The sequence below is a fragment of the Dama dama genome, chromosome 20 (genome assembly GCF_033118175.1).
Source record: "Dama dama isolate Ldn47 chromosome 20, ASM3311817v1, whole genome shotgun sequence".
Classification (NCBI taxonomy): Eukaryota; Metazoa; Chordata; class Mammalia; order Artiodactyla; family Cervidae; genus Dama; species Dama dama.
Window position 1 is genome coordinate 54409356 of NC_083700.1, and position 25024 is coordinate 54434379.

The window sequence follows — 25024 nt, forward strand, 5'->3', positions numbered from 1 at the left end:
GGCTTTGGTCGTGTGCATTTGGAAAAAGTCTATGAAAGATATGATGAGTAGAATCTCATCCTTCGCCCGTGTGGAATGATCATATACTATCTCTGTACTTTCATTAAAATTGAGTTTGTGGTTGTGCATGTTATACCTTCCAAGAAACATAGGTTTGCATCAAAAATGCAATTCGATGTGCATTGCAGATTAAGAAAATTGTAATGGTACAATGAAAATTTTTGAGAGAAATATGTAAAGATATAGTAGTTATGAAAAACATTTTTAAGTGAGCCTCCAAATGAATGAAATCTCAATAGTATCAGGTCACAAAAATTTTTTGAGAAATGAAATACATAAAATATATAGAATGTTAGAATTAAATACATTGATTTCTGGTTCTGGAAAAAATAGGATGCATGCCCTTCTCCCTATTCCTCCTGTTAATACTGTTAAGCACTCTTGGAAATTACATATGAAACAAGTGAAAGAAAATTCTGAAAGAAGGACAGAAGGCAGCCCAGTTAACCCTGGGGTCTGAGGAATAACATGGTGAGGAGATCCCTGGGTTTTATCTTTGCCACGTATATCCCAAACTGGTGCTGGAGAAGCTAGGAACCAAGAAATGCCAACATTACAGACCAGAAGAAGTTCAGTAAAAGTCTGATCTCTTTAGCAAAAGTCCCAGGAAGCATCTACCTAGTAAGAAGGAAAACTTCTAGAAAATAAGGTCCTTGCTCTAGCCAAACACTGTGGGAAAAAACTTGTGGTCTTTCTTCTACCCCTGCCTGCAGAAGCGGAGTGGGGAGCCAGGACTTCCACTCACATGGAGGCAATGAGGCATTTCTCCCACTCCTCTCTAGGATTGTGCCTGAAAGCCTGAGGGAATCTGAGGCTTGCTCCTTCCTCCAGAGGTCGTGAGCCACTGTGCATGAGCTGAGGTGTTAGTGGATGCCGTGTGTGGAGCAGTGACAAAGCACCTTGTCTTTTTCCAGCTGGGATGATGTTAGGAAGGTGTCGTAGGGAGACTGAACTTCATTCCTACCCGGAAGAAATGAGGCAGCCCTCCCTCTCCCAGCTGGGGCTGTGTCAGCAGAAGTCTGCTAAGACAGACGACTTCTTCCATCCAAAATTCTCAGGACCGAATACCCACAGTGTTCAGAATTCAATAAAAAATCACGTGTCTATCAAAGGCCATGAAAATCTCAGCTGGAATGAGAAAATACAATGAACCGAAGCCAGGCAGCCTCAAGGCGGCATGTGCATGCATGTGCGCTAGGTCTCTCAGTTGTGTCCGACCCTCTGTAACCCCACGGACTGTAGTCCACCAGGCTCCTCTGTCCATGGAATTCTCTAGGCAAGAATACTGCAGTGGGTTGGCATGCCCGCCTCCAGGGGATCTTCCCAACCTAGGGAATGAACCTGCATCCCTTATGTCTCCTGAATTGGCAGGCAGGTTCTTTACCACTAGTGCTACCTGGGAAGCCCACCAAAGTGGCATAGATATTGGAATTATCTGACAAGAGTTTTAAAGCAACCCATCATAAAAATGCCTCAATCAGCAACTGTTAACACGCTTGAAACAAATGATAAAATGAAAGTATCAACAAAGAAATAGAAGATATTCAAGAGGGAGGGGACATATGTATTCTTATGGCTGATTTGCCTTGTTGTATGGCAGAAACCAGTACAACATTGTGAAGCAGTTATCCCTCAATGAAAAATAAATTAAAAAAATAAAGGAGGAAATCCCATAATTCCGCCTGACAGAAATTACCACCATGACTATTGCAGCCTATGTCTTTGGTTACATGCTGCTGCTGCTGCTGCTGCTGCTAAGTCACTTCAGTTGTGTCTGACTCTGTGCGACCCCATAGTCGGCAGCCCACCAGGCTCCTCTGTCCCTGGGATTCTCCGGGCAAGAATACTGGAGTGGGTTGCCATTTCCTTCTCCAGTGCGTGAAAGTGAAGTCGCTCAGTAGTGTCCGACTCTTCACAACCCCATGGACTGTAGCCTAACAGGCTCTTCCATCCATGGGATTTTCCAGGCAAGAGTACTGGTGGGTTGCCATTGCCTTCTCCCTTCGGTTACATATGTCTGTATAATTTGCTGTAATTAGCAAAGCACAATAAATTGAATGAGAGCTAATTACAAAAAGGAAAAAGAAATAGAAGATATGATCAAGAACCAAATGGAAGCGTTAGAATGGAAAAATACAGTAACCAAAACTGAAACCTGACTGGATAGGCTCAGTGATGTAACACACAGAACAGAGGAAAGAATATGAGCTTGAAATCAGAGTCATAGCAATTACCCAATTTGAAAAACCGAGAAAATAGATTAAAGAATAATGAACAGAGCTTCAGGGACCTATGGAACTATAACAAAAGATCTGACAGTCATTTAAACCAAGTCTCAGAAAGCATGGAGGAGAAGTGTGAGGCTGAAAAAAGTATTCAAAGAAATAATGGCTGAAAGTGAAAGTTGCTCAGTTGTATCTGACTCTTTGTGACACCCATGCACTAGTCCATGGAATTCTTCAGGCCAGAATACTGGAGTGGGTAGCCCTTCCTTTCTCCTGGGGATCTTACCAACCCAGGGAAGATCGAACCCTGACCTCCTGCATTGCAGGTGGATTCTTTACCAGCTGAGCCACAAGGGAAGCCCAATGGTTGAAAAAAAACCCTCAAATCAAATTTTTTTATAGTCCTATTATATAGGACGAGGCATTGTGATTGCTCCTACCTGAAGGTTCAGTCTGTCATTTTGGGGGAATATGTAATCTCTCCAAGTCAAATGTGAATAATAGTGTGGTTTTATACTAGAAGCCTTATGTTGTGAAGAACAAGGAAGGAGTAGACAGACAGTGTTAAGAGAGAGATCACAGTTTCAAACTTTGCCTAACTGTTGTGACTGAGAAGTTTGGCTTAATATGATCACTGCAGGAAATTCTATGTGAAAAAATAAAAACTAGTACACAAGTCTCTGAAAAAAATCATTTCTAAACTTTCATAGTAGGTATACAATAAATATTTGGTGAATGAATACATAAAGAAAAGGATATATAGCACACTTAAACCTAAGGATTTAATTTTCTTTTTGACAATACAGTTGTAAAAAACAGACTTGCCTAATGCTGAGTACTTATTAATCTTGTGTCTTATATTTAAGGCTATGTATGAATTTTCAGAAAGTTTTTCCTATCCCAAAGTCATAGACATCTTTTACATTTTCCTTTAGTTGAGTATTTTCATTGCATGCTTGCCCAGTTTCAGAATAAATCTTAACTGGCAACCTTTGAAAACTTCCCACAGACCTTTCAGAGCCCCATGCATGGATTACGTCTTTTAGTGACCTCTTCAATCAAGGTGGTTTTCTCAAGCCAATGTGGTGAATAATAATTGTGATGATGTTAACTTGCATTGCAGAGTGCAGTGTTTTCTAAGCCCTGTTCTGAAAAACAGTTATGTAGGGTATTAATAGATGTTACTTGTTGTTTTAGTCTCTAAGTCATGTCTGACTCTTGCAACCCCATGGACAGTGGCCTGCCAGTCTCGGCCTGCCAGTCTCTATCCTTGGGATTTCCCAGGCAAGAATAGTGGAGTGGATTGCCATTTCCTTCTCGAGGGGATCTTTCTGACCCAGGGATTGAACCCACGTCTCCTGCATTAGCAGGCAGATTCTTTACTGTTACACCGTCAGGGAAGCCCAGATATTACTAATAATAGTGTGTTAAATAGCAAGATTAAAAAGTCCATCCTGTATATTAATGGAGAAATTCTTACCTTTAATAGAGAAGTTTTAAATGCCCTGACATGCCCCTATTTCAGAATCTCTGAGATACTTTTAAAAAACAGATTTAAAAAAATGTGTTTAACAAAACAGAAACAGATTCAAAAGATGTAGAGAACAAACTAGTGGTTACCCATGGGGAGAGGGCAGTGGGGAGGGACAAGATAGGGGTATGGGATTAAGAGATGCAAACTATTCTGTATAAAATAGATAAGCAACAAGAATATATTATACAGCACAGGGAAAAATATAGCCATTATTTTGTAATCATCTTAAATGGAGTATAATCTATAAAATATTGAATTGCTATGTTGTATACCTGAAGCTAATATAATACTGTAAATAAATTGTACTTCAATCAAAAAAAGATTTATTTTCTTCACCCCAAAGTGCATCCTCACCTCGAGGTTGCTGGGTTGTTGGGTGTGTGGGGGTGGGAGAATGAGATTTTATGTTGATTCTGGTGATGTCCTCCCGATGTCCTCTCCACCGGCCTCCTCAACCGTCTTGAGAATCACAGGTTTAGTGAGTTAATGTGCCAGTAATTCGCCATTGGGAAAATAGTTTCCCAAGCTCCTATGAGCACAGAATCCTACTTTCATGTGTATTATGTGGAGCTCGGGCTCGTTGATGATAAACATTTGGGAGATTCTAATCTGGATCTCCTTCAACAGTCAAAAGCTCAGATTGAGCTAGGCTATTAGCACAAAATTTGTTATGGAAGAATCAATAGCACTAAAGAGATTGGAAATTGACCTCTTCAGTATTTTCATAGAGTTACAACTCCCTGTGTTCTATGGAGAAAAATGATATAAAAGATATAAAGTTTAGTTTAAGTAATATGAAGCTCTAGGTCAACATGAACTCTATAAAAATTCATAGTTCTCTTCTCAATAATTTAAATCTGTTTTTGAAAGTTCATATTTATATAAAAATGGAGAAGAACACTAAAGCTGGCGTAATACTGTCAGCTGTTAGCCATATGGAAAAATTTAAATTGTCATAAAAGCTGGCCAGTTATAAAATGTTTTAGATAGTTTTTTTTTAAATGACATTTTAAACATTTGAGCAATATGCTCAAAAATACATTCACGAATTGCATTAGCAATTGCTTTGGCTATAATTTCACATGGTTCTTCCATATGTAATTAAGTGTTCTTTGAACTGACCCTGTGTAACAAATGAAAGACATTTTTGATGAATATAAAGATGTTAAAAAGGAAAGTTAAAAAAATACATTTCTTAATCTTCATCTGTAGATGTCGATGTGTAGTATTAACTGCAAGTATTTCATATTAGCTGTCTTTATTGAGTGTTTGGTATGTGCAGGACCCTAAATCAAGCCTTGCAATGTAGATGGCATTATATACATAAAGGGACAGGGTAAGAACATTTTGCCTAAGTCTAATTTTAAACCTAGTTTCAAGCTTTTTTTTGTATTGATGTTTTGCTTTTAAATTAATATCGTCAAAATCATCTAACCTCAAAATCAATGTTTTCTCATTGTATAAAATTTGGAAACTATTGAAAAAATGATAACAAAATATTAAAAATGCTTATCATCTGTAGTCCACCACCAAGAAATAACCACCATGAATATTTTGAAGTTTTTTCCATTCTTTCTGTGCCTAGTCGCTCAGTCGTGTCCGACTCTTTGCGACCGCATGGACTGAAGCCTGCTAGGCTCCTCTGTCCTTGGGGATTCTTCAGGTAAGACTATTGGAGTGGGTTGTCATGCCCGCCTCCAAGGGATCTTCCCAACCCGGGGATCGAACCCAGCTCTCCTGCATTGCTGGCGGATTCTTTACCATCTGAACCACAAGGGAAGCCCTTTTCATTCTCTAAGAATACGCCTATTAACTTTATTTTAAAAGAGATGATACTATTTTCTGACTTTTTAAGTTAACAAAATTTCTAGAGCTGTTTTTGGTGTTATTGAATACTTTGACAGTCTTTAATAGCTGCATATTATTCCATTCTACAGGTATTCCATAACTTTATTGACTGCTCCATTGCTTTTGGTTTTTTATTTTATGTGATTTTTATTGATGTAATTAGCTGATTTACAGTATTAATATCAGGTGTACAACATAGTAATTCAGTATCTTTATAGATTGTAGTCCATTAAAAGTTATTACAAAATAATGGCTATAATTCCCTGTGCTGTGTAATATATCCTTGTTGCATATCAAATTTATATATAGTAGTTTGTTTCTCTTAGTCCTATACCCCTATCCTGCCTCTTCTCCCTCTCCACACTGGTAGCCACTAGTTTGTTCTCTAGATCTGTGAGTCTGTTTTTCAATATACATTTTGTTTTAATCTTTTAGCTTTCTCATAAAAGTGATATCATACAGTATTTGTCTTTATCTGACTTATTTCACTAAGCATGATATTCTCTAGGTCTACCTACATGCTGAAAGGGCAGAATTTTATTATTTTTATAGTGAGCAATATTCCATTGCATATACAGATATATATGTTTGTGTGTGTGCTAAGTTGCTTCAGTCATGTCTGGCTCCTCTGTCCATGGGATTCTCCAGGCAGGAATACTGGAGTGGGTTGCCATGCCCTCCTACAGGGGATCTTCCCGATCCAGGGATCAATGGAACCTGTGTCTCATGTCTCCTGCATTGGCAAGTGGGTTCTTTACCAACAGTGCCACCTGGGAAGCCTATGTATATATACCACATCTTCTTTATCTTTGTCTATTGATGAACACTTGAGTTGCTTCCATATCTTTCATATCTTGAATTGCTTATTATAAATAGTGCTGCTCTGAATATTGGAGTGCATGTATCTTTTCAAATTAGTGTTTTCATTTTTTTCTGAATATATACCCAAGAGTAGAATAGCTGGATTATATGGCAGTTCTTATTTTAGGTTTTTGAGAAACTTTCATACTGTTTTCCCTAGTGACTGCATCAATTTACATTCTTAGCAACAGTGTATAAGTGTTCCCTTTTCTCCACATCTCACCATCATTTGTTATTTGTAGACTCTTTGATGATAGCCATTCTGCCAGGTGTGAGGTGATATCCCATTGCTGTCTTGATTTGCATTTCTCTACTAATTTAGTGATGCTGAACATCTTTTCATGTGCTTGTTAGCCATATGTATGTCTTTTTTGGGAAAATGTCTGTTTAGGCCTTCTACTCATTTTTTAATTTTTATTTTTGATATTGAGTTATATGAGCTGTCTATGTATTTCAGATATTAACCCTTATTGATAGTTATATCATTGGCAGGTATTTTCTCCCATTCAATAATTTGCCTTTTCATTTTGTCAGTGGTCATCTTTGCTATGCAAAAGTTTTTATATTTAATTAGGTCCCATTTATTTATTTTGCTTTCAGAGACAGATCCAAAAAGATATTGCTATGACTTATGTCAGAGTGTTCTGCCTATGTTCTCTTCTAGGAGTTTTATGCCTTCAGGTCTTATATTTAGGTCTTTAATAAATTTTGAGTATATTTTTGTATATGGTGTGAGAAAATGCTCTAATCTCATTGTTTTACATGTGGTTGTACAGTTTTCCAGGTATCACTTGTTTTAGAGATTATCTTTTCCCCATGGTATATTTTTGCCTTCTTTGTCATAAATTAATTGACTAAGTGTGTGGGTTTATTTCTAGGCTCTCTATTCTGTTCCATTGATATGCTTTTGTGTCAGTACCATACTGTTTTGATTACCGTGGCTTTGTAGTATAGTCCAAAGTCAGGAAGGGTGATAACTCTAGCTTTGTTCTTAAGATTGTTTTGGCAATTTGGTTTTTTTGTAGTCCATATGAATTTTAGGAATATTTTCCTCATTCTATGAAGAAGTCATGGGTATTTTGACATAGGAATTGCATTACATCTGCAGATTACAACTCTGTTACTTTTAGATGAATAAATTATTTCAACTTTTCATTCTTATAAATAACGCTTTTATCTTTGTCAGTAAACATTTGTTCCTATCTATGATCATTGTCTTCAGACAAACTTGTAAAAATAGTTTCTGGATGTAAAGCTTATATTATACATTGTCATCCAAAAAAGTACTAGTTTACATCTGCATAAACTGTAGATGATAGTAAAAATGTAGAAAAATGAAAGAAGAGCTAACAAGGGATATTAAATTTTTTTAAACTCATAATTGTTCTATGGTACCTCTCTATGCATTCAAATTTCAGGTGTTTACATGAAGCATTTTAGATGCAGTTATAAATCATCATCAGTTTCATTAATTTATTAATTTCACTAACAAGTTATTTATTTAGTGCATATGTAAGGACTCCATGATATGTGCCAGACTCCATCTTAGGTGTTGGGCATAAAGTGGTGAATGAGACAAAGGTTCTGCCTTATGGGTAGTACGTTCTAACAGGCTTTGCTACTTTTGAGGAAGAATCATCACTAGTAATAGAAGACAGTGGATATTTTATATTTTGGTAAATCCTTGCCACATAAATTACTGGTTTTGTTTTAGTTAGTGTCTTGCTGGGTTTCCCTCATAGCTCAGGCAGTAAAGAATCTGCCTGCAACGCAGGAGACCCAGGCTCGGTTCTTGGGCAGGAAGATCCCCTGGAGAAGGAAATGGCAACCCACTCCAGTGTTCTTGCCTGGAGAATCCCATGGACAGCGGAGCCTGGCAGGCTACAGTCAATGGAGTTGCAAGAGTCAGATACAATTTAGTGACTAAAGAGAGAGAGAGAGAGAGAGTCTTGCTAAGCAGAGAGAGTCATAGCCAACATCAAAGATATATGAATGCATAAAACTAGTGTGATAATTAGATTTGCTTTGAGCTTATTATTATGAAATGACAACTCATATCAGAAACAAATTTCATATATGTTTGGTGGCTTCATAACATGACACTCAGTGTTACTGCTTGTCTAGTTCATTAAGAATGCAAGTTTAGTTAAAAATATATGAAATTAAAAGGAAACTTTAGGCTCTGGCAAAAAGACAGCTTTGGGGAATGAAAAGGAAATACACTTAGTGTCTTAGGAAAAAAGAAAGAATTCATGAACTTTATGATCCCCTACTGCTACCCTCAGAAAGTCTATTAGTGGGTCAAACCATTTATTATGAATAGCACCCTGGGCATGAGAAGAAATCAGGGTATAAGAATGCCATGGTGTTAGGCTAATGTTGTCTGTCTTACAGCAATATTTCAAATTCTGCTTTTGAAATATCTTTGTGACTGAAATCACAAAGCCAAATGGGACAGTGATAGGGTGAATATGTTTCATTTTGTCCTAGTAAGGAAAAAAGAAATGATCAAAGACCTCTCTTATAATTTTCTTGTCATTTTCAAGAAATTACTCACCTTTTTTAAAGAATGAGAATTAGTTTATTTTAAACAAAGATATCTAACTTTAAGAAAATGCCCTGATGTATCTACTACCATAAAATGTAAAACATGTTTCGCACTGTTTTCCTACTTTCCTGTACATGTTTGATAAATGCTAGATGGTAAAGTGATGTATTAACTTGGGACTGTGTTTTCTATCCCAATGATTTGGCTTCACTCACCAAACATACTGTACACCAGATTTTACAAACCACAGGAAAACTGGCACAAATTTTGAGTATTTTGCTTTATAAAATGAGACACTGTATTTACTAAAGTTTAAAAAATGTTTTTTTGATATTGTTTCAATAAATCTCTGGCCTTGAAACAAATGCAAATATAATGTTTAAGCTTGAAGCATTTGCTATAAGGAAAATTTGATATGCTTTTCAAATAATCAGGGAGAATATGGAGTTAGAATTCAATTAAAGCCCAGTATGACTTTAAAATTTCCAATGCAAAAACTGTAGTGGTCGTGTTTGGATTTAGAAAACGTTCTTGAAGTGTTTGGTTTATAGATAGCAGTCATGAAAAGATAAGATAAAATTCTGGTGTTACATTTATGTTTTGAAGACATATCTAATCTATAGTGGCATGAGAAATGTAGGAGAGGTACATGTTGCTGAAAATCACTGTAGCATTACACTTAAACACTTAGAAACCAAGGCAGTTAATATAATTTATATATACATAAATGAAATTATATCCATACTAGAGACTTTTTGGATAGAAACTCTTTTACCCAGTATTTTAATCAAGTATGTTATCATCTCTGCTCCATTCGATGCATGCAACACACAAATTTGCTGATATGTGTTTCACTTAATGGATGTAATATGTGTAATGTGCTATTAATGTCTATTAAAAATACATATAATAGAGGGAAAGCATTTTAATCAGAAACAGTTGCTATTTCTTGAAATCAGAAAGATTAGGATAACAGTGAGGTAGGTTTGTTCTATTTTTTAAAGTGACAGTGTTCTTTGCTCTGAATTGAAAGTTACTAACACACTCATATTCTTATTTTGCATAAATTTGCATGACAAATTTCCAAAGATCTAATTTGCGGTAAAAGGATGCAATCTTTTATGACTATATGCATGCCCTGATATTTAGAGAAAGCACACTTAAAAGATTTTAAAGAATTAATTTGATTACCTTTCAGGTGAAGAAGCAAGGGAATAAAGATAGGAAAAGAATAGGTGAGAGCAGGAGTAAGAGCAGCAAAAACATTTATCTGTGTGTATGTGTTTGTGTGTAACAGCTTTATTGAGGTATAATTCACATATCATAAAATTCACCCCTTTAAAAGGTACAGTTTAATGGCTTTTAGTTTGTTCACAGACTTATGTGACCATCACACTACCCAATTTTAGAGCATTTTTATCACCATACCCATTTGCAGTCACTCCATTGCTTCTTCCTCCCAAATTCTAGCAACTATTAATCTATTTTCTGTCTCTATTAATGTTAACATATTTTCAGGACAATATCCAATTTTTTTTTCACTTCATCACAATTGGATCTAAATTGTTTATGGGTTGTGTTTAGTGATTGCATCAATCTTGTATGTATTTTAGAAATTCAGTTTTGAGAAGAATCCCAATTTTCTGATGTTTTGGAACTAAAATAATTTCAAATAAGCATATCAAATCATTAATAATTATGTTGAAAGGGTTAACTGTATTATTTCTTTATTTAATTAAATAGGATGGTGTTCAGTTCAAGTAGTTGGTTTTGCTGTTTCTACTACTGGTTTCACCTGAATCTAGGAAATGATATTACAGAGAAAAAAAAGAAAAGCCCAAATTTTCAAATTTTCCATGGTGTAGATTAAAATGTTAATGGAAATTTGTAGCTGTGATTTTGTCAAGCAATCACAAATTAGCATCCCTGGCCTCCCTCCAAGGGCCCAACCCCCCATCCCTGTAACCATGCTAAAGTTCTGGAGGAGAGGATGATTAGGTTCTCAGGATTTTACTGTCTAGGTGACTCTTATTTTACTTTCATTCTTTAAGCATATTTTCATGAGAATTAAACAATCTTTTATAAATTCTATTGCTCTGAATCTCCTCAGCATTTATTTCTACCTGTGACCAACTCAGGGAGAAAGATGTTGCTTCTCTATTCTCAGTTGTCTGTATTCTTAAAAACTGCATTTATATTTTAAAAACCTTTTATTGTAAAGTAAAATGCAAGTATAGGAAATCACCCCAAAATATAAAACTAGTAAATTGTTTTAAGGTAAAAACCATTGCAATCACCATCTGGGACCAAAAAAAAAAATTGAACTTTTGAGCCATCCCAGTACCTCGTCACAGTCTTTTCCTCCTTTCAAAAGTAACTAATATTCTGATTGCTGTAGTTGTCACTTCTCTGAACTTCTTTATGGCTTCATCACTTCCCTAGACCCTCTAGTTTAGTCCTACATGTTAGAAATGTGAAATTCTTTTAAGTATCTTTTAATCTACAATTAACGTTTTTATAATTTGTCATTCTTTTATTTACAACATATGTATCAGCAAACCTAGCATCTGACTTGTAAAATTGTCCACATTCTGGATTTTCCTGACTATATACTCAAGAAGCAGTTCTGTATGTCCCCCCGCCCCACCACCTTTTTTTTTTTTTTTAAATTACTTGTTTATTTTTAATTGGAGGATAATTGCTTTACAATGTTGTGCTGGTTTCTGCTGTTCCAATAATATAACTTATAATCTACCTTCTTCCTCTTGAGGCTCCCTCCCCACTCCCATCCTTTCTTCTGTATTTCCTGTAAGTTGGCTGCTGGATCCAGAGGCAGCGTGTGATTTAGGTTTGATCCTTTGGCAATATTATAGGTACTAGTATGTTTTTTTCATCAGGAAGCACATGATATCCAGTTTTTGCTCTTTTTATAGTTGTTTTTTACTGCCACTGATGCTCAATACCTAGAAGCATTAATTCCTTGAGGGTTGTAAAATGGTGATGTTCTAATTCTACCAAGTTGTTTTTATTTACTAGTGGTAATAATTTTATAAGGAGATACTTCCTCTCACCTATTATTTTCAATAGTCTATTATTAGTACAAATCACATAGGTAGACAGGATTAAATCTTGGTATTTTCTTTTTATTTGTTCAGTTTTCAAGATAATGAATTTATGCCTTGTCATTCTCAGAAGATAATCAAAATTTTTTGTTCATGGATACTATAAACTCACAAATTTAAGCATAATTAATGGATTTCAATCCATTGCAATCTTATCCTTGTGTGCATGCTAATTCGCTTCAGGAGCATCTGGCTCATTGAGACCCTATGGATTATAGCTCGCCAGGCTCCTCTGTCCTTGGGATTCTCCAGGCAAGAATACTGGAGTAGGTTGCCATGCCCTTCTGCAAATCTTTTCCTTATCAAATCTCAGATTTTCCTTTCTTTAGGCCATTGGATTCTCCTTTCAACTTGTCTTCTAAGTTTATATATATGTATATATATGTATACTCACTTACACATATATATGTATGTATATGTTTGTATCTATCTGTTGATAAATATCTTTATATCTTTCTCTCTCCATATCTCACCCTTGTAGTCTTTGATAATTTTATTATCTGGTATATGAAGATGTTCTGGGCCAACGTTATACATTTACTGTTCCTGACCTGAAATTAGCCATTAGTCTAAACAATCATGGTTCCTCTACTAGGGAAATGGTACGTTGTGGATAGTATGGGCTTTAATGGTGTTCACTGATTCTGGGTTAGTCATTTTTCTAGACCTTTTGAGTAGACAGATCTAGGAAATGTGTGTGCATGTGTCCTTAAATTTTAAATATCTCTTGAACTAAGTATTTTTACTTACACTCTTTGCTTATTTCTGTTTCTTCTGCACTGAGAATCTGATTCTTTAGGACATAGGAAATTGTCAAGTTAGAATATTCCATAATTACTAAAATATGCCTAATGTTGATTTTTCTAAGTTGATATGCTCAAATATGAGTGCTTGTTCAATATATAGTTTCAAATATTTTTTTTAATTTTAGAAAATTTTTGAGTTACAGTTTTTAAAATTTGTTCTATTTTTTTGTTTTGGTTTTATTCTTTGGGGACTTAAATGTATACTTGATCTTCTTTGACTATCCTTTATATTTTTCACTCACTCTTTTATTTTTCATTCTCACATTTTTCACTGCATCCTTTTAATGTTTATAAATTAAAAGTGTTTATCTTTTTAAAGTGATCCTTTTTAAAAAATCTAAGGCCTTGTATATTTCATTTAGTCACAAAAAACTCAGCTTTGGGGGTGGATTGGGCATTACTTGGATAGGAATATTTTACTACATATACAGTTCACTAATTTGACATCCTGGAGTGTGAAGGCAAGTAGGCCTTAGTAAACATTACTATGAACAAATTTGGTGAAGGTGATGGAATTCCAGCTGAGCTATTTCAAATTCTAAAAGATGATGCTGTGAAAGTACTGCAATCATTATGTCAGAAAATTTGGAAAACTCAGCAGTGGCCATAGGACTGGAAAAGGTCTGTTTTCGTTCTAATCCCAAAGAAAGGCAATGCCGAAGAATGTTCATACTACTGTACAACTGTACTCATCTTACATGCTAGCAAAGTAACACTCAAAATTCTCCAAGCTAAGCTTCAGTGTATGAGGACTGAGAACTTCCAGATGTACAAGCTGGTTTTATAAAAGGCAGAGGAACCAGAGATCAAATTGCCTACATACACTAGATCATAGAAAAAGCAAGGGAATACCAAAGAAAAATCTGTTTCATTGACTACTCTAAAGCCTTTGCCTGTATAGATCATAACAAACTGTGGAATATTCTTAAAGATATGGGAATTTCAGACCACATTACCTTCCTCCTGATAAATCTGTATGCAGGACAAGAAGTTAACAGTTAGAACTGGACATGGAACAACAAACTGGTTCCACATTGGGAAAGGAGTATGTCAAGGCTGTATACTGTCACCCTGCTTATTTAACTTATATGCAGAGTATATCATATGAAACGTTGGGCTGGATGACGCACAAGCTGGAATCAAAATTACTGGGAGAAATATCAACAACCTCAGATATGGAGATGACACCACCCTTATGGCAGAAAGCAAAGAGGAACTAAAGAGCCTCTTGATGAAGGTGAAAGAGAAGAGTGAGAAAGCTGGCTTAAAACTCAGCATTAAAAAGACAAAGATCATGGCATCAGTCCCATCACTTCAGGGCAAATAGATGGGGAAAAGATGGAAACAGTGTCAGATTTCATGTTCATGGGCTACAAAATCATTGCAGATGTTGACTGCAGCCATGAAATAAAAGTCGCTTGCTCCTTTGAAGAATAGCTACGACCAACCTAGATAGTATATTAAAAAGCAGAGACATCACTTTGCCAGCAAAAGTCTGTCTAGTCAAAGCTATGGTTTTTCCAATAGTCATGTGTGGATGGGAGAGTTGGACCAGAAAGGGGACTGAGCACTGAAGAGTTGATGCTTTTGAACTGTGGTACTGGAGAAGACTTGAGAGTCCCTTGGACTGAAAGGACTTCAAACCAGTCAATCCTAAAAGAAATCAATCCTGAGTATCCATTGGAAGGACTGACGCTGAAGCTGAAGCTCCAGTACTTTGTCCACCTGATGTGAAGAGCTGACTCACTGGAAAAGACTCCGCTGTGGGAAGGATTGAGGGCAAGAGGAGAAGGGGGCAACAGAGAATAGATGATTGGATGGCACCACTGACTCAATGTACATGAGTCTGAGCAAACTCAGGGAGATAGTGAAGGACAGGGAAGCCTGGTGTGCTGCAGTTCATGGGGTCGCAAAGTGTTGGACACAACTTAGTGACTGAACAGCAACAAATTTGACAAATGTTTACAGAGAACCCAAAATTCCAGGCAATGTGCTAAATCAGTTATAAACATGACAGACTGAAAATACACTCTTTCTAAGGAAGGAGACAGACATTGACCAAATAATTAGTGTAGTGATTTTTTTTTAGCTAAACATGTCCCATGAGAATTTATAATAAAGGGATGGATTCCTTTTATGTTGCTGCTATAAAAATTTAATACAAACATCATGGCTTAAAACAACACAGCTTTATTGCCTACAGTTCTGGAAGTCAAAAGTCTAACATGGGTCTCACTGGGCTATCATCAGTGTGTTTAGATGATCTAGGAAAGGATCTATTTCCTTGCTTATTCCAGTTTCTAGAGGCTACCTGCATCCTTTTGCTTGTGGATCCCTTTCTAAATCTTCCACGCTTGCAGTGGTGGATTGAGTCCTTTTTCACATTTACTCTGATCACCTCTTTGATCCTTTTTCCATATTAAGAATGGTGTATTACAGTAGACCCATTTGAATAATCTAGGTTACTTTTCCTATTTTAAAGTCAGCTGATTAGTTCTATCTGCAATCTTAATTCTCCATTTACCATGTAATATAACTAATTCAGCAAACACTGCAATTTCTAGGGATTAGGACATCATTGAAGGGCCATTATTCTGCCTATAATGTGATCTTAATCTACCTAGAGAAAGAGTGTCTGAGTAAGCTTTCATTTTTATATTGATTGACATTTACGTTGAAGCCTGAGGAATAGATGTAAATATGCCAGGTAAAAAGAAGAAAAAACAGGGATATAGGTGAGGATGCAGGACAGCAAGTTCAAGACTATTGCAATAGTTCAGATGGTCAATAAGCCTGACTTAGGCAAAAAGGGTGACAGTAAAATTAGAGAGAAATAAATATATTCAAGATAGTAATGGTCCATTTTCAAGCCCTGAAATGTGACCTTATTATCTTCAGTTAGTTGTGTTTTTGTTTTGTTGTTGTCACAGCATTCAATTTTCTGTCTTTATTTCCTAAGAATGCTTATAAAATATTTTTGTTTTATAGATTCTGAGAACTGACCCTGGAAGAATCAAACAGGATCTTCTCCAACAGAGTTACTGCAGACACTTCTAGATGTAGGTAAGGTACAAATTTTGAAAAATCAAATTTTGCTTAAGGTATTTATCTGTGCGAGCACAGTTTAACTTCTGATGCTAAAGGATTTAGGAAGGTTTGGCTCTGTGAGTTGAATTCTCCACCTAGTAGTTTGGTTTTCTTTGGTCAATCTGTAATGATGTCTGTATGAAGCATTTATATGGCTCCATCTTTATGAAGGCCCAGTTGTTAGCTTATTTGCCAGTTAGTACATCTTGAGTCTAAAATTGTTTAAAAAATGAATACCTGGGACTTACAGAGTGAGATAGTTTTCTAATCCATTGGTATTTTTTAAAGTATTTATTTATTTGACTGTACCAGGTCTTAGTTACAGCACACGGGATCATTGACGTTCTTTGCGGCATGCAGGATCTTTGTGGCATGTGGTTTCTAGTTCCCTGACTAGTGATTGAACCTGGGCCCCCTGCGTGGGAATATGGTCTTAGTCCCTGGACCACCAGAGAGTCCTTCCATTGGCATTTTGATTAGATATTTCTTAGCACATTACTTTCTGTATATTTTATTATTTTCAAAGCACTGGTGGTATCATCATTGACTTTCTTCCATATCTTGGCCTGTGTGAAACATTGGTAGGGCCTTTTGCACTTAGTTTATTTATATGAGTTGATTTATTTAAAGAACAGAGATACGCAAGAAAACTTTTGTTGAAAGTGCAGTAGGGCAAAGGGAATGGGGAGCCTGAGGAAGACTGCACACTGTTCTCTTAGGAGAAAGGAGTAGCTCAGTCTTCTAGACAGGATGTCTTATTAGCTCTGAAGGTAGAGGTAGTACTCTTCGGGGGCCCATATGATAGAATAATGGAGAGATACATTCTGTTCATTTCTACGAAAACCTAGAGAGGCTTCAGTGTAGTTAGGAACACAGCCTAACTTCAACACTTTGGCACTGGTAGTTTTGGGTACCCTGGGCACGGCATCCTAGGCAGGGGACCTTTGTTTTTAAAAGGGATGGTACTGGTAGTAATGCAGGTGAGAAATTGCCTGCAAGTGAATTTCTGAGCAATAGAAATCTAGAAGCAGGGGGTGGGTGGGGGAAAGAAGAGATACACGGTAAATACAGGATATTGTCATTTCTGAGAACTTGTGAGAAAACTCCCAGCACTCCATACATAGCTTGAGGGAAGTGACTGGAGGCTGAGTTCCAGCATTATACAAAGGTAACTGAAATTTGGGTTGTTTCTCTTTGGGTAACCTCATTGCTTTCAGCATTTTGGAGAGGATTGGGAAGATTTTGGATTATAACTCCTATTACAATTCAGAACGAGTATCTACTATTCTACTGAATGAGTCATGGCTGGAGACAGCTTTGGAGAACAATTTGCACTGTTAGTTTGACGGCTAACACAGCTAAGATAACTTTCATATTTGAGGAGCTGTGTTCTTAAATTCAGAAGTTGTTGGCACAGTCACAGCTTGAGACCTCAGTTGTTTTGGAAAGCAGAAGGGTAGCAATTCTGATCCTGGAAGGAATCTAGATGAAACATGTTATCAAAATAATAGTGCCATGCTCAGGTTATATTTTGAAGCTGAACTAGCCATGCCAAACTAAGCTAAGCTCTATAGTCTAGAAGGTAATAGGAGCTGTTTATATACTATCTTTTTAATTTATACACAACTTCAGAATAGGTGTTCTCATTTTTAAAAATGACTATACTATTTAAGAAGAATAACTTTACTTATAATTACAAATAATTTTTTCCTGTTATGAGAGCTTTTAAAATCTGTTCTCTTGGCAAGTTTCAAATATATAATTCAGTATTATTAATTACTGCTGTCATGCTGTACTTACAACCCCATGATTTATTTATTTTATAGCTAAAAGTTCATAGCTTGTTTTCATTTCTTCATCTATTTTTGCTCATCCTCAACCCCTGCCTTTGGCAACCATCAGTGTATTCTTTGGATATATAAGCTTTTTAAAAAAATTACAAGTGAGATTATATAGTATTTGTCTGTCTTTATCTGACTGATTCCACTTAGCATAATGCCCTCACGTTCCATCCATGTTGTCACAAATGACAAGCTGTCCTTATTTTTTATGGCTGGATAGTATTTCATTGTATGTATATACATACCACATCTTCTTTATCCATTCATTCATCCATCAATGAACACTTATGTTGTTTCCATATCTTGGCTATTGTAAATAATGCTGCAATGAACATCAGGGGGTGCATATATCTTTTCAAATCAGTGTTTCTGTTTTCTTTGGATAAATACCCAGAATTGGAGTTGCTGAATCATATAGTAGTTTTTTTTATTTTTAACTTTTTGAGGAACTTTCACACTGATTTCCATGGTGGGTGCACCAGTTTACATTCATATAAACATTATACAAGGGTTCCCTTTTCTCCACATCCTTGACAACACTTGTTTTTGGTAATAGCCATTCTGACAGGTGTGAGGTGTTACCGCATTGTAGTTTTAATTACAGATATTGAGCATCTTTTCATGTATTTGTGTGTCATCTATATTTCTTAGAAAAATGTCTAGTTAGATCCTCTGGCCATTTTTTAAATTGGATATTTTATGTTATTGAATTGTATTAATATGGATTCTTTACATATTTAGGATATAGCTCCTTATCAGATACATGATTTGTAAATATTTTCTCCCATTCAGTAGGTTGACTTTTCATTTTGTTGATAATTTTCATTTGCCGTGCAGAATTTTTCTGTTTAATGTAGTCCCACTTGTATATTTTTGCTTTTGTTGCCTTTGCTTTTGGAATCAGATTCAAAAAATCATTGCCAAGACTGATGTCAAGGAATTTACTGCCATGGTTTCTTCTTGGAGTTCTGTGGTTTTAGTTCAGGTCTTAGATTCAAGTCTTTAATCCATTTTGAATTAATTTTTGTGTATGGTGTGAGATAATAGTCTATTTTCCTTCTTTTGCCTGTGGTTGTTCAGTTTTTCTGACATCATTTATTAAAGAGACTGTCCTTTCCTCATTGTATATTCTTGGTTCCTTTGTCATAAATTAATTGACCATATACATGTGGTTTATTTCTGGGTTTTCTATTCTGTTACATTGATCTGTGTTTGTTTTTATGTCCATTCTATGCTATTTGATTGCTGTTGTTAGATGTGGAAACTTAAGCTCAGAAATATTCCAAAAGCTTGCTAAATGCTCCATAACTATTAAGAAAGAATTCAAACAGGTCTCTGATTTCCTCCATGACTCCCTGTTGTTTATCTTTAAGGTAGTCCCAATAGTGAGAGAACAGTGAAGAAAAGAAGCTGCTAGTATGAGTATCTAAAATTAAATAGCAATCCTTACATGTTTGGCAACATGACATTTATTTTCTCTTAGTTTCAGTTATGTTCAGTCAAGTTTTCACATTAGTATGTAAGTTTTGTAATCTACTTTCCCTTGTCTGGTTCCAATATTATGTGATGTTATGTGTGTATTGTGGGCTTCCCTTGTGGTTTGGTGATAGAGAATGACCCTGCCAATGCAGGAGAAGCAGGAGATGCAGGTTCAATCCTGGGTTGGGAAGATCCCCTGGAGGAGGAAATGGCAACGAACTCCAATATTCTTGCCTGGAGAATCCCATGGACAGAGGAATCTGGCAAGCTGCAGTCTATGGGGTTGTAAAGAGTCGGACACGACTGAGCATGCACACATTGTATGAACTGTATTAAAAGACAAATAGAACTTAAAAATCTCTCTCTCTCTTGACTTTGTCAGAGTTATTTCTTCTCCTTGGTGGAGTTGCTATTTTCATTTCACATTGAAACAAACACTTTCAGCCCAATTGTTGGTAATGGTTTGGAAGTAGTGGTTTCTTTGACCTTTGAATGCATCCATGAGATTACACACTTTTTAATAGAACAGCTACTGAAGTTTTGGACCTTGTTTGTTATAGCAACTAACGTTATACTAATTTATATGCCTCTCATTTAATAATGCATTTGACTTTGGTTCTTTTAAGTATAAAAAGCAGATGCCTACCAAGTGTGCCTGAAGAAGAGGAAGATTTTTTTCTTGTGTGGATTCGTATTGTAAAGGAAGCCCAGGGATCTCTTCTGTGACATCTCTGCTCCACCGAGCGACTGTGCTGTTCCTGTTGGACCAGCGGCTCACCTCACCTTGTCAGCCAGTCAGTCAGTCAGTTCAGTCACTCAGTTGTGTCCGACTCATTGCGACTCCACGAACCACAGCATGCCAGGCCTCCCTGTCCATCACCAACTCCCGGAGTTCACCCAAACTCATGTCCTTTGAGTCAGTGATGCCATCCAGCCATCTCATCCTCTGTCATCCCCTTCTCCTCCTGCCTTCAATCTTTCCCAGCATCAGGGTCTTTTCAAATGAGTCAGCTCTTCGCATCAGGTGGCCAAAATACTGGAGTTTCAGCTTTAACATCAGTCCTTCCAATGAACACCCAGGACTGATCTGTTTTAGGATGGACTAGTTGGATCTCCTTGCAGTCCAAGGGACTCTCAAGAGTCTTCTCCAATATGACAGTTCAAAAGCATCAACTCTTCTGCACTCAACCGTCTTTATAGTTCAACTCTCACATCCGTACATGACCATGGGAAAAACCACAGCATTGACTAGATGGACCTTTGTTGACAAAATAATTTCTCTGCTTTTTAATATGCTGTCTAGGTTGGTCTTAATTTTCCTTCCAAGGAGTAAATGTCTTTTAATTTCATGGCTGCAATCACCATCTGCAGTGATTTTGGAGCCCCCCCCCCACCCCCCAACAAATAAAGTCAGCCACTGTTTCCACCATTTCCCCATCTATTTGCCATGAAGTGGTGGGACTGGATGCCATGATCTTAGTTTTCTGAATGTTGAGCTTTAAGCCGGCTTTTTCACTCTCCTCTTTCACTTTCATCAAGAGGCTCTTTAGTTCTTCTTCACTTTCTGCCATATCTGAGGTTATCGATATTTCTCCTGGCAGTCTTGATTCCAGCTTGTGCTTCATCCAGCCCAGCATTTCTCATGATGTACTCTGCATATAAGTCAAATAAGCAGGGTGACAATATACAGCCTTGACGTACTCCTTTTCCTATTTGGAACCAGTCTGTTGTTCCATGTCCAGTTCTAACTGTTGCTTCCTGACCTGCATATAGGTTTCTCAAGAGGCAGTTCAGGTGGTCTGGTATTCCCATCTCTTTCAGAATTTTCCACAGTTTATTGTGATCCACACAGTCAAAGGCTTTGGCATAGACAATAAAGCAGAAATAGATGTTTTTCTGGAACTCTCTTGCTTTTTCAGTGATCCAGAGAATGTTGGAAATTTGATCTCTGGTTCCTCTGCCTTTTCTAAAACCAGCTTGAACGTCTGGGAGTTCATGGTTCACGTATTGCTGAAGCCTGGCTTGGAGAATTTTGAGCATTACTTTACTAGCATGTGAGATGAGTTGTGTGGTAATTGTGTGGTAGTTTGAGCATTCTTTGGCATTTCCTTTCTTTGGGATTGGAATGAAAATTGACCTTTTCCAGTCCTTGTACTCTATGTCTTTTCTGTTCTTTCATATCTTTAGCTTCTTAATAGCTTTGGCCTGCTACAGCTCTTACTCAATCTTATGAATATTTTCACATGCAACTTCATTTCTAACTAATCATGTTTGCTTTTCCAGTTTTGTTGAAAATAAAATGTCATTTGCCAGGTTTATTTTTTAACTTAACATTGCCTATAATTTTATTGCCCAATGTAAATTACAGTGCCAGATCATTAACTGTAAAATCAGGGATTTTTCATCGTTATTTATTCCTTTGTGTTCTTATCATGTGTACTTCTTCTTGCATGCTTATGTATTACTAAAAGCCTTGCCTAAAGTATCTGAGGAATCAAAAAGTGACTTCCATAATCAGTATTGGAAGGTCCAGATTTCTTTCATAATTCATATATGATAATGATCGATAATGATTTCTATGCATTGTTTGGAAACATCCATGTATATGCACCTTATTTTTACGTTCCTCCTGCATTTTTACTTTTTTTTTTTTGGTCTTTCTGGCCTTTTATTTTTAGCTTAAAATTCCCTTTGACAGTAAGGCCAGATCTTGCAAAAACACACTGACATATACACACTGCTATACATAAGGTGAAGTGAAGTGAAGTGGCTCAGTCGTGTCCGATTCTTTGCGACCCCGTGGACTGTAGCCTACCCGGCTCCTCCATCCATTGGGATTTTCCAGGCAGGAATACTGGCGTGGGTTGCCACTGCCTTCTCCAGGAGAATTTCCTGACCCAGGGATTGAACCCAGGTCTCCTGCATTGTAGGCAGACGCTTTACCATCTGAGCCACCAGGGAAGATATACATAAAACAGACAAGCAATAAGAACCCCCTTCATGGCACAGGGAACTCCCTTAGGACTCTGTAATGGCCCATGTGGGAAAAGAATACAAATAAGAAAGAGTGGGTATGTTCATCTGTGGGCTCCCTGGTGGCGCAGATGATATAGAATCTGCCTGCAATGTGGGCGACCCCAGGTACAATCCCTAAATCAGGAAGATTCCCTGGAGAAGGGGATGGCTACCCACTCCAGTATTCTTGCCTGGAGAATCCCATGGACAGAGGAGCCTGGTGGTCTATAGTCCATGAGGTTGTAAAGAGTCGGACCCGACTGAGCAGCTAAAACTTTCACATTTATGTACATAACTGACCCAATCCGCTGCAGGCCTGAAAACAACACAGCACTGCAAATCACATACATCCCAATAAAAAACAAACAAACAAACAAAAAACTGGCAGGTGTTTTCCAGTTAAAGTAAAAACACTGAAGGATTGATATAGAGTCTTTTTTTTTTTAAACTAATTTTTATTGGACTACAGCTGTTTCACAATGCCGTGCTAGATTCTGCCGCACAGCAAAGTGAACCAGCCACATGCACACATAAACCCTCTCTCTTCTGAAGTTCCTTCCCATCCAGGTCAGCACAGAGCACCGAGCAGAGCTCCCTATGCCACACAGCAGGCTGTCACCAGCCATCTACTGTATACATAGCAGTGTATACGTGTCAATTCCAATCTCCCAGTTTATCTGACCCTCTCTTCCCCTCCTAGAATCTGTACATCTGCTTTCTGGGTTTGTGTCTCTGTTTCTGCTTTGCAAATAAGTTCATCTGTATCATTTTTCTAACTTCCACATATAAATGACATTATATATTTATTTTTCTCTTCCTGAATTACTTCACCCTGTATAACAGTCCTAGGTCCACCCATGTCTCTGAAAAATTGCACAGAATGAAACTGTTATACAGGGTGAAGTATATATATGTATATGTATATATATATGTATATATATATATATGTCGCATCTTCTTTGTCCATTCTTCTGCTGATGGACACTTAGGTTGCATCTATATCCTGGCTGTTGTAAATAGTGCTGCAGTGAACATTGAGGTGCATATATCTTTAAGAATTATGGTTTTTTTCTGAGTATATGTCCAGGAGTGGGATTGCTAAGTCATATGGTAGTTCTATTTTTAGTTTTTCAAATTCCATACTGTTCTCCATAGTGGCTGTATCAATTCACACTCCCACCAACAGTGTGACAGGGTTCCTTTTTCTCCACATCCTCTCCAGCATTTATTGTGTGTAGATTTTTTTGTGTGTGTGATGATGTCCATTATGAACATTTTAAGGTGATACTGCTTGTAGCTTTTTTTATTTGCATTTCTCTAGGTGTGAACTATCCCCACTCCAGTACTCTTGCCTGGAAAATCCCATGGATGGTGTGGCCTGGTGGGCTGCAGTCCATGGGGTCGCTAAGGGTTGGACACGACTGAGCGACTTCACTTTCACTTTTCACTTTCATGCATTGGAGAAGGAAATGGCACCCCACTCCCGTATTCTTGTCTGGAGAATCCCAGGGATGGGGGAGCCTGGTGGGCTGCTGTCTATGGGGTCACACAGAGTCAGACACGACTGAAGCGACTTAGCAGCAGCAGCAGCAGGTGTGAACTATGGACGGAGATTCGACACATTGTACAGGAGATAGGAATCAAGACCATCCCCAAGAAAAAGAAATGCAAAAAAGCAAAATTGCTATCTGAGGAGGCCTTATAAATAGCTGTGAAAAGAAGAGAAGCCAAAAGCAAAGGAGAAAAGGAAAGATATACCCATTTGAATGCAGAGTTCCAAAGAATAGCAAGAAGAGATAAGATAGCCTTCTTCAACGATCAATGCAAAGAAATAGAGGTAAATAATAGAATGGGAAAGACTAGAAATCTGTTCAAGAAAATTAGAGATACCAAGGAAACATTTCATGCAAAGATGGGCTCAATAAAGGACAGAAACGGTATGGACCTAACAGAAGCAAAAAATATTAAGAAGAGGTGGCAAGAATACACAGAAGAACTATACAAAAAAGGTCTTCACGACCAAGATAATGATGATGGTCTGATCACTCACCTAGAGCCAGACATCCTGGAATGTGAAGTCAAGTGGAACTTAGGAAGCATTATTACAAACAAAGCTAGTGGAGGTGATGGGATTTCAGTTGAGCTATTTCAAATCCCGAAAGATGATGCTGTGAAAGTGCTGCACTCAATATGCCATCAAATTTGGAAAACTCAGCAGTGGCCACAGGACTGGAAAAGGTCAGTTTTCATTCCAATCCCAAAGAAAGGCAATGCCAAAGAGTGCTCAAACTACTGCACAATTGCACTCATCTCCCATGCTAGTAAAGAAATGCTCAAAATCCAAGCCAGGCTTCAGCAATATGTGAAATTCCAGATGTTCAAGCTGGTTTTAGTAAAGTCAGAGGAACCAGAGATCAAATTGCCAACATCCGCTGGATCATCGAAAAAGCAAGAGAGTTCCAGAAAAACGTCTATTTCTGCCTTATTGACTACGCCAAAGCCTTTGACTGTGTGGATCACAATAAACTGTGGAAAATTATGAAAGAGATGGGAATACCAAAAACACCTGACCTGCCTCTTGAGAAACCTATATGCAGG